We start from the raw sequence: 11111 nt of genomic DNA, 5'->3' as shown, positions 1-11111 counted from the left end.
CTGCATTAGCGCAGGGCATGGGGAAGCCACCAGGGCTCTGAGCTGGCTGGCAGCTCGGGGACTCTTTACCTTCACACAGCAGCAGAAAGTTTGCAGTGTCTCACTCCAGTGTCACATGACTGGAGACTAGCTGGGCAGCTCTATAGCCAGAAAATGGAAGAGCTTTAGGAGTCAGATTTTGACTTGGGCAGCGGGAGTCCCCTTAGGTTTAGGGGGACAAACGCGCTTGAACTACAGCTGTACCAAGTGACTATTCCTAGACTCCTAAAGCCCTAAATCAAGGCTGGCTGGTGCACCTGTCTGGGCAGCCGAACCCAAGCCCCAGGCCAGTGCAGGCCCTCCCCACTCAGTATGATCACAGGTTTACCAAAGAGTAAAGCCACAACAAGTGAACTCTAGTCACCTTTGTTTTGATTTGCTGAATTCCCCAGCAACGTCTGTCCCCAGGTGCAATGTTCTAGGCAAGTTTGTGGCAGGGTGAGGCTCCAGCAGGGCCCTAAAGCCAGCTGTGTATGAAGCTGGGACTCCAAGATAGACCAAGTACAACTCTCAGAGAAACTGATCAGGGGAGGGGGTTGCAATGCTTCGGGTTGCTGTCTGGTGCCGTTCCGTGGGCCTGGTCCCTGAGAAGACATAGAGTCAACAGGCTGGATGGCTTCAGCTAATTGGAAAGCCAGATGTTAATACTGAAAGAGGCATGAAAACTAACGCAATTAGTACAGCAGCTCCGGTGTTATTTATTTTGATGCTAACCTCCCCACCTGGGGTGGCGGTTTCTGACTGTGGGATAAACCTATTAGCTGGATGCTCCTGATAAAGCTGTCAGCAGGGAAATAGCCAAGTGCTGATATTTGAAATAATCTTTAGGTTTCAGAGTCAACTTCCCTTTGCATTCAATGGAGCAGTTCACATGTCTCAGGCTGTTATTTTGGACTGGCTGCCGACTCAGGAAGGAGTCTATGTCCTCTGCTACATTCAGTTCATGTTGTCAAGGTTTCCTTTGCCAACATGAGAGTCACAGCTAGGAACGGGTTACAGCTAGGCAATGCTGCCTAGTGGATAGTGCACCAGACTGGGCCTCAGGAGAGCTGGGAGCTAGACCCAGCTCTGTTACTGCCCGGCTGTTTGACCTTGGGCAAGTCACTTCCCCCACTCTGTGCCTCAGTTTCCCACCAGTAAATGAGGCTAATGGTACTGACCACCTTTGTAAAGCCCTTTCATATCTAATAATAAAAAAGTCCATGTAAGAACATAAGAACGGCCATACTGGGTCAGACAAAGGGTCCATCTAGCCCGGTATCCTGTCTGTCGACAGAGACCAATGCCAGGTGTCCCAGAGGGTGTGAACCTAACAGGCAATGATCAAGTGATCTCTCTCCTGCCATCCAGCTCCACCCTCTGACAAACAGAGGCTAGGGACACCATTCCTTACCCATCCTGGACTTAATGGACTTAACCTCCATGAATGTATCTCGTTCTCTTTTAAACCCCGTTATAGTCCTAGCCTTCACAACCTCCTCAGGCAAGGAGTTCCACAGGTTGACTGTGCGCTGTGTGAAGAAAAACTTCCTTTTATTTGTTTTAAACCTGCTGCCCATTAATTTCATTTGTTGGCCCCTAGTTCTTATATTATGGGAACAAGTAAATAACTTTTCCTTATCCACTTTCTCCACACCACTCATGATTTTATATACCTCTATCATATCCCACCTTTTTAAACAACTAACAAAATCATCCAATGCCCAAGATTTGGTGGTGATGGGGGACTTCAACTATCCAGATATATGTTGGGAAAATAACACAGTGGGGCACAGACCATCCAATAAGCTCTTGGACTGCATTGCAGACAACTTTTTATTTCAGAAGGTTGAAAAAACTACTGGGGGAAGCTGTTCTAGATTTGATTTTAACAAATATGGAGGAACTCGCTGAGAATTTGAAAGTGGAAGACAGCTTGGGTGAAAGTGATCATGAAATCATAGAGTTTGCAATTCTAAGGAAGGATAGAAGGGAGTACAGCCAAATAGAGACAATGGATTTCAGAAAGGCAGATTTTGGTAAGCTCAGAGAGCTGATAGGTAAGGTCTCATGGGAATCAAGACTGAGGGGAAAAACAACTGAGGAGAGTTGGCAGTTTTTCAAAGGGACACTATTAAGGGCCCAAAAGCAAGCTATTCCGCTGGGTAGGAAAGATAGAAAATGTGGCAAAAGACCAGCTTGGCTTAACCACGAGATCTTGCATGATCTAAAACAGGGGTAGGCAACCTATGGCACGGGTGCCGAAGGCAGCACGCAAGCTGGTTTTCAGTAGCACTTGCATTGCCCAGGTCCTGGCCACCGGTCCGGGGGGCTCTACATTTTAATTTTAAATGAAGCTTCTTCAACATTTTTAAAACCTTATTTACTTTACATACAACAATCATTTAGTTATATATTATAGACTTATAGAAAGAGACCTTCTAAAAACATTAAAATATATTACTGGCACACAAAACCTTAAATTAGAGTGAATAAATGAAGACTCGGCACACCACTTCTGACAGGTTGTCTATCCCTGATCTAAAAAATAAAAAGGAGTCATATAAAAAATGGAAACTAGGACAAATTACAAATGATGAATATAGGCAAACAACACAGGAATGCAGGGGCAAGATTAGAAAGGCAAAGGCACAAAATGAGCTTGAACTAGCTATGGGAATAAAGGGAAACAAGAAGACTTTTTATCAGTACATTAGAAGCAAGAGGAAGACCAAGGACAGGGTAGGCCCACTACTCAGTGAGGAGGGAGAAACAGGAACAGGAAACTTGGAAATGGCAGAGATGCTTAATGACTTCTTTGTTTCGGTCTTCACCGAGAAGTCTGAAGGAATGCCTAACAGAGTGAATGCTAATGGGAAGGGGGCAGGTTTAGAAGATAAAATAAAAAAAGAACAAGTTAAAATCATTTAGAAAAGTTAGATGCCTACAAGTCACCAGGGCCTGATGAAATGCATCCTAGAATACTCAAGGAGCTAATAGAGGAGGTATCTGAGCCTCTAGCTATTATCTTTGGAAAATCATGGGAGACAGGAGAGATTCCAGAAGACTGGAAAAGGGCAAATATAGTGCCCATCTATAAAAAGGGAAATAAAAACAACCCAGGAAACTACAGACCAGTTAGTTTAACTTCTGTGCCAGGGAAGATAATGGAGCAAGTAATTAAGGAAATCATCTGCAAACACTTGGAAGGTGGTAAGGTGATAGGGAATAGCCAGCATGGATTTGTAAAGAACAAATCATGTCAAACCAATCTGATAGCTTTCTTTGATAGGATAATGAGTCTTGTGGATAAGGGAGAAGCAGTGGATGTGGTATACCTAGACTTTAGTAAGGCATTTGATACGGTCTCGCATGATATTCTTATCAATAAACTAGGCAAATACAACTTAGATGGGGCTACTATAAGGTGGGTGCATAATTGGCTGGATAACCGTACTCAGAGAGTAGTTATTAATGGTTCCCAATCCTGCTGGAAAGGTATAACAAGTGGGGTTCCACAGGGGTCTGTTTTGGGACCGGCTCTGTTCAATATCTTCATCAACGACTTAGATGTTGGCATAGAAAGTACGCTTATTAAGTTTGCAGATGATACCAAACTGGGAGGGATTGCAACTGCTTTGGAGGACAGGGTCATAATTCAAAATGATCTGGACAAATTGGAGAAATGGTCTGAGGTAAACAGGATGAAGTTTAATAAAGGCAAATGCAAAGTGTTCCAATTAGGAAGGAACAATCAGTTTCACACATACAGAATGGGAAGAGACTGTCTAGGAAGGAGTATGGCAGAAAGGGAACTAGGGGTTATAGTGGACCACAAGCTAAATATGAGTCAACAGTGTGATGCTGTTGCAAAAAAAGCCAACATGATTCTGGGATGCATTAACAGGTGTGTTGTGAGCAAGACACGAGAAGTCATTCTTCCTCTCTACTCTGTACTGGTTAGGCCTCAACTGGAGTATTGTGTCCAGTTCTGGGCACCGCATTTCAAGAAAGATGTGCAGAAATTGGAGAGGGTCCAGAGAAGAGCAATGAGAATGATTAAAGGTCTTGAGAACATGACCTATGAAGGAAGGCTGAAAGAATTGGGCTTGTTTAGTTTGGAAAAGAGAAGACTGAGAGGGGACATGATAGCAGTTTTCAGGTATCTAAAAGGGTGTCATCAGGAGTAGGGAGAAAACTTGTTCACCTTATCCTCTAAGGATAGAACAAGAAGCAATGGGCTTAAATTGCAGCAAGGGAGGTTTAGGACATTAGGAAAAAGTTCCTAACTATCAGGGTGGTTAAACACTGGAATAAATTGCCTAGGGAGATTGTGGAATCTCCATCTCTAGAGATATTTAAGAGTAGGTTAGATAAATGTCTATCAGGGATGGTCTAGACAGTATTTGGTCCTGCCATGAGGGCAGGGGACTGGACTCGATGACCTCTCGAGGTCCCTTCCGGTCCTAGAATCTATGAATCTTAGTCTCCTGTTTTCCAAGCTGAAAAGTCCTCGCCTCTTTAATCTCTTCTCATATGGGACCCGTTCCAAACCCCTAATCATTTTAATTGCCCTTCTCTGAACCTTTTCTAATGCTAGTATATCTTTTCTGAGATGAGGAGACCACATCTGTATGCAGTATTCAAGATGTGGGCGTACCATCGATTTATATAAGGGCAATAAGATATTCTCTGTCTTATTCTCTATCCCTTTTTTAAAGATTCCTAACATCCTGTTTGCTTTTTTGACTGCTGCTGCACACTGCGTAGATGTCTTCAGAGAACTATCCACAATGACTCCAAGATCTCTTTCCTGATTAGCTGTAGCTAAATTAGCCCCCATCATATTGTATGTATAGTTGGGGTTACTTTTTCCAACGTGCATTACTTTACATTTATCCACATTAAATTTCATTTGCCATTTTGTTGCCCAATCACTTAGTTTTGTGAGATCTTTTGGAAGTTCTTCACAGTCTGCTTCGATCTTAACTATCTTGAGAGTTTAGTATCATCTGCAAACTTTGCCACCTCATTGTTTACCCCTTTCTCCAGATCATTTATGAATAAGTTGAATAGGATTGGTCCTAGAACTGACCCTTGGGGAACACCACTAGTTACCCCTCTCCATTCTGAAAATTTACCATTCATTCCTACCCTTTGTTCCCTGTCTTTTAACCAGTTCTCAATCCATGAAAGGATCTTCCCTCTTACCCCATGACAACTTAATTTGGTGAGGGAACTCATCAAAGGCACTTAGAAATTTAAGTACACTAAAGTCCACTGGATCCCCCTTGTCCACGTGTTTGTTGACCCCTTCAAAGAACTCTAATAGATTAGTAAGACATGATTTTCCTTTAAAGAAACCATGTTGATTTTTGCCTAAAAATTTATGTTCTTCTATGTGTCTGACAATTTTATTCTTTACTATTGTTTCAACTAATTTGTCTGGTACTGACGTTAGATTTACCAGTTTCTAATTGTCGGGATCACTTCTAGACCCCTTTTTAAATATTGGCGTTACATTAGCTAACTTCCAGTCATTGGGTACAGAAGCTGATTTAAAGGACAGGTTACAAACCATAGTTAATAGTTCTGCAATTTCACATTTGAGTTCTTTCAGAACTCTTGGGTGAATGCCATCTGGTCCCGGTGACTTGTTACTGTTCAGTTTATCAATTAATTCCAAAACCTCCTCTAGTGACACTTCAATCTGTGACATTTCCTCAGATTTGTCACCTAGAAAGGACAGCTCAGGTTTGGGAATCTCCCTATCATCCTCAGCCCTGAAGACTAAAGCAAAGCATTCATTTAGTTTCTCCGCAATGACTTTATCGTCTTTTAGCGCTCCTTTTGTATCTCGATCATCCAGGGGCCTCATTGGTTGTTTAGCAGGCTTCCTAAAAACATTTTGTTATTACCTTTGGAGTTTTTGGCTAGACATTCTTCAAACTCCTCTTTGGCTTTTCTTATTACTCTGTTGCACTTAAGCTGGCAGTGTTTATGCTCCTTTCTCTTTACCTCACTAGGATTTGACTTCCACTTTTTAAAAGATGCCTTATCTCCCACTGCTTCTTTTACATGGTTGTTAAGTCACAGTGGCTCTTTTTTAGTTCTTTTACTGTGTTTTTTAATTTGGGGGATACATTTAAGTTGGGCCTCCATTGTGGTGTCTTTGAAAAGTGTCCATGCAGCTTGCAGGGATTTCACTCTAGTCACTGTATCTTTTAATTTTTGTTTAACTAACCTCCTCATTTTTGCATAGTTCCCCTTTCTGAAATTAAATGCCAGAGTGTTGGGCTGTTGAGGTGTTCTTCCCACCACAGGAATGTTATTATTATGGTCACTATTTGCAAGTGGTCCTGCTATAGTTACCTCTTGGACCAGATCCTGCGCTCCACTCAGGACTAAATCGAGAACTGCCTCTCTCCTTGTGGGTTCCCGTACCAGCTGCTCCATGAAGCAGTCATTTAAAGTATCGAGAAATTTTGTCTCTGCATTTCGTCCTGAGGTGACATGTACCCAGTCAATATGGGGATAATTGAAATCCCCCACTATTATTGAGTTCTTTATTTTTATAGCCTCTCTAATCTCCCTTAGCATTTCATCATCACTATTACTGTCCTGTCAGGTGGTCGATAATAAATCCCTACTGTTCTTCTTCGAGTGATTGCTCCAATGCATTCCAGTTAGGTGTGCGCGCCGCGCGTGCACGGCTTCTCCGGAACTTTTTTCCCTAGCAATCCCGGTGGGCCGGCTGGCGCCCCCTGGAGTGGCGCCGCCATGGCGCTAAATATATACCCCAGCCGGCCCGTCCGCTCCTCAGTTCCTTCTTACCGCCCGTGACGGCAGTTGGAACTGTGGAGTGCTTGATAGCTCTTCACGTCCCTAGCTTTCTCTAGTTGATTGTTGTACATAGTTAGCATAGTTAGTGATAGTTGTTAAGTTAGCATAGTTAGTGTTAGATAGATAGGCTAAAAAGGGGGGGTTTCCCCCTTTTTTGCCTTAGCCGGTGCGGGCTCATGCCCAAAGCACCGGGCTTTAAGCCCTGCACGGGGTGCCAGAAACCAATGCCCGTAGGAGACCCGCACGACGCGTGTCTCCGCTGCTTGGGCGAAGGGCACCGAACTGATAAGTGCAAGATCTGTTTGAAATTCAAACCGCGGACCCGCAAGGATCGAGATAGCCGCTTGAAACAGATCCTCATGGAGGCGTCTCTCCAACCACCGGCGCCGCCCGCGCCGCTTCCGCGGCCTCCTCCCGTGCAGGACACACCGCCGGCACCGACTGCGGCACCGCCTGCTAAGAAAGCGGTGGCGAAGACTCGGCACCGCTCGCTCTCGCCCGCCAAGAAACAAAGACTGGCGAAGGCTCTGGCTCAGGCTCGCGTGCAGGACTCCGCCAAGGCGACTCCGCAGCCTGCAGCCCCTGTGGTGCCTCTGCACAAACAGTGCACTGCACCCGTGACTCCGGCGCCGCAAGGGCCGTCGAGTCCGGCGCCGCCTCGCTCCCCGGTGCCGTCCGTGGTCGAGCCTCGGCTGCCGTCGACGCCGGAGACGTTTACCTCCGCGCGAGAGCTGATACAGCTCATAGAGGCTCCAGGCCTCCGGCCCCCGGCACCGCCGGCGCGGGCTGTCGTCTCCAGGGGCAAACCGGCAGCAATGGTCCGGCCACCCTCCCTGGAATCAAGGCGTGGACGTCGGACACGGTCCCGGTCTCGTTCCCGCACCGTCGACAGCTTGCCGTCCCGCCAATCGCGGTCCCGGCACCGCACTCCATCGCGGCACCGATCGCAGTCTGCCCGTCGGTCGAAGTCCCGGTGCCGCTCCGCTTCGCGGTACCGGTCGCACTCCCGACGTCGCACCAGATCGAGGTCGCCACCATATCGGCACCGACGGTCTCAGTCCCGGCACCGTTCCCGGCACCGTGACTCCCGCGGACGCTCCAGACGTCGCGGTTCGCGCTCTCGGTCGAGCTCCCGGCACCGGTCGAGCTCCCGGCACCGCGATGGCCATGGTCGGTCTCGGCATCGGAGATCTTACTCCCGATCGAGCTCCCGGCACCGGTCCAGGCCCCGGCACCGATCGAGGTCCCAGCACCGGTCGAGCTCCCGGCACCGTGGAGAGAGTCGAGCGAGGTCGCCTTTCCGGCGTCGAGGGGAAGAGCATCCCTCGGCAGTATGCCCTGGACCCTCATTGGCACCTCCCTGGCCGTCCCGCCCTGAGTCGGTCGCCTCCGGCGCAGAAGCCTATGGGCTCCCGCCTCCGACGCCACCAGCCCAGCATAGCGGGGCCCAGCAGTGGGGTTTTTGGGTCCCATGGGCGCACTATGAGTCGGACGCTGTGCCCGTTCCGCCGAGGCCTCCAGGGGCCCACCGCAGAGTCCCAGAGGCGTCGATATCTCGTCCACCGCCATCCCCACCACCAGCCGTCCCGGTGGCGCCAGAGGGCCCCTCCGAACCCCCAGCCCACCATGCGGGGGACCCCTCTTCGGCTGAGGTCGTTCAGGAGTTATCCTCCTCATCCTCTCCCGATGAGGCAGTGGCCGGCGCGGCATCAAGGGAGCCGCCCCCCGTTGATGCCAAGGCGCATCAGGACCTACTCCGCCGTGTGACGATGGCTATGGACCTCCCTGTAGAGGAGGTAAAGGAGGACGAGGACCCCATCACAAACGTGGTGGGGTCAGACTTGCCGGTCCGCGTTGCGTTACCTTTTGTGCGCACGGTCCAAAAGAACGCCGCCACCATTTGGCAAACGCCCGCTTCCGTGCCTCCCACAGCCAGGGAGGCACGGAAGCGGGCGTTTGCCAAATGGTGGCGGCGTTCTTTTGGACCGTGCGCACAAAAGGTAACGCAACGCGGACCGGCAAGTCTGACCCCACCACGTTTGTGATGGGGTCCTCGTCCTCCTTTACCTCCTCTACAGGGAGGTCCATAGCCATCGTCACACGGCGGAGTAGGTCCTGATGCGCCTTGGCATCAACGGGGGGCGGCTCCCTTGATGCCGCGCCGGCCACTGCCTCATCGGGAGAGGATGAGGAGGATAACTCCTGAACGACCTCAGCCGAAGAGGGGTCCCCCGCATGGTGGGCTGGGGGTTCGGGCGTGGAAAGAAAGTACTCAGTCCCTCCCACGGGCTATGAGTACATGTATGTGCATCCAACTCCGGACTCCCTGGTGGTACAGTCCGTTAACGATAGGGAGCGTAACGGCCAGCCGGCCGCGGCTCCGAAGTCAAAAGAGGCACGACGGATGGACCTTCTTGGCCGAAAGGTCTATTCTGCAGGGGGTCTGCAGATGAGGATTGGTAACCAGCTGGTCCTCCTGGCCAGATACGTGTTCGACATACTCACGTCCCTGGCCAAGTTCACTGACCTCCTGCCGCTAGCATCCCGCCAGGACTTCACCACAATGTTGGAGGAAGGGAGGCGATCCTCTCACTCCTCCATTACAGCCGGCCTCGACGCGGCAGACTCAGGGGCACGGGCCTTAGCAACAGGGGTCACGATGCGACGCATCGCCTGGCTTCAATCTTCCACCCTGCCTCCAGAAGTCCAGTTTACTCTCCAGGACTTACCCTTTGACACCAAGGGGTTGTTCTCGGAAAAGACGGATTCGCGGATCCAGTCGCTAAAGGACGGCCGGGTAGCGATCCGTACACTCGGTATGCATACGCCGGTGACGCAGCGCAGGCCATTCCGCCCGCAACCCTCCCGCTATCAGTCGCGGTACCGACCCTACCCGGCTCGACGACCGGCCCAAAATCGCCGTCGCCCGTCGGGCAACCGCCGAAACCAGGGCCAGGCCGCTTCCAAGGCCCCACAGACGGCGAAGCAACCCTTTTGATGGGACACACGAGGGCTCCACATCACTCTCCCCTCCGGATCCTCCCCGTTTATTTCACAACCGCCTCTCCCGTTTTTTCTTGGAGTGGTCCCGAGTAACGTCGGACAGCTGGGTGCTCAGCACGGTCCACTCGGGATACCGTCTTCAGTTTGTTTCGCCCCCTCCTTCCCACCCACCTTCCCTGTCCCTCTTCAGGGACCCCTCTCACGAGCAAGTCCTCATACAAGAGGTCCGGACTCTGTTGAGCGTGGGTGCCATAGAGGAGGTGCCTCCCTCCAGGCGGGGCAGGGGATTTTACTCCAGGTACTTCCTCATCCCCAAGGCGAAAGGCGGGCTACGTCCTATCCTGGACCTTCGCGGGCTGAACAGATACCTACTCAAGCCCAAGTTCCGCATGGTCACCTTGGGGACCATCATTCCCTCCTTGGATCCGGGAGACTGGTTTGCGGCCCTCGACATGAAGGATGCCTACTTCCGTGTCGCTATCTACCCCCCTCATCGGCGCTACCTTCGGTTTGTGGCCAACGACGCCCACTACCAGTTCGCTGTGTTGCCATTCGGCCTTTCGACCGCCCCCAGAGTATTCACCAAATGCATGGCGGTCGTCGCCGCAGCACTGAGACGGAACCAGATACACGTTTACCCGTATCTGGACGACTGGCTGATTCGCGGTCTGTCCAGGCAACTCGTGGAGAGTCAGATAGTAGAGGTCCTGGCTCTCTTTCGGCGCCTCGGTCTTCTCGTCAACACCGAGAAGTCAACTTTGATTCCGACGCAGCGAGTCGAATTCATTGGGGCGGTCCTCGACTCCACGATGGCCAGAGCCTGTCTCCCTCGCGCTCGACACCAGACGATGGTCTCCATCATCCGAGACCTCGTCAATTTCCCGACTACGACGGTGCGGTCATGCCTCCGCCTCCTGGGCCACATGGCATCGTGTACATACGTCACCGCGTACGCACGACTTCACCTTCGTCCGTTTCAGTCCTGGCTCGCGACGGTGTACCGCCCGCATCGCGACGCCATCGACATGGTGGTCACAGTCAACAGGACGGCTCTCGACTCCCTCTGCTGGTGGCTCGACCCGGAGGTCGTGTGTGCCGGAGTCCCGTTCCACCCTCCTCGGCCATCGGCAACATTGACCACGGACGCCTCTGCGCTCGGATTGGGGGCTCACCTGGGAGACCTCCACACTCAAGGCCTCTGGTCAGCAAGCGAGCTCACACTCCACATCAATGTCCGCGAGCTCCGA

The sequence above is a fragment of the Mauremys mutica genome, chromosome 16, assembly GCF_020497125.1.
Source record: "Mauremys mutica isolate MM-2020 ecotype Southern chromosome 16, ASM2049712v1, whole genome shotgun sequence".
NCBI classification, from domain to species: Eukaryota; Metazoa; Chordata; order Testudines; family Geoemydidae; genus Mauremys; species Mauremys mutica.
The sequence above is the reverse complement of the archived record's forward strand: the minus strand, read 5'-3'. Positions refer to the sequence as shown.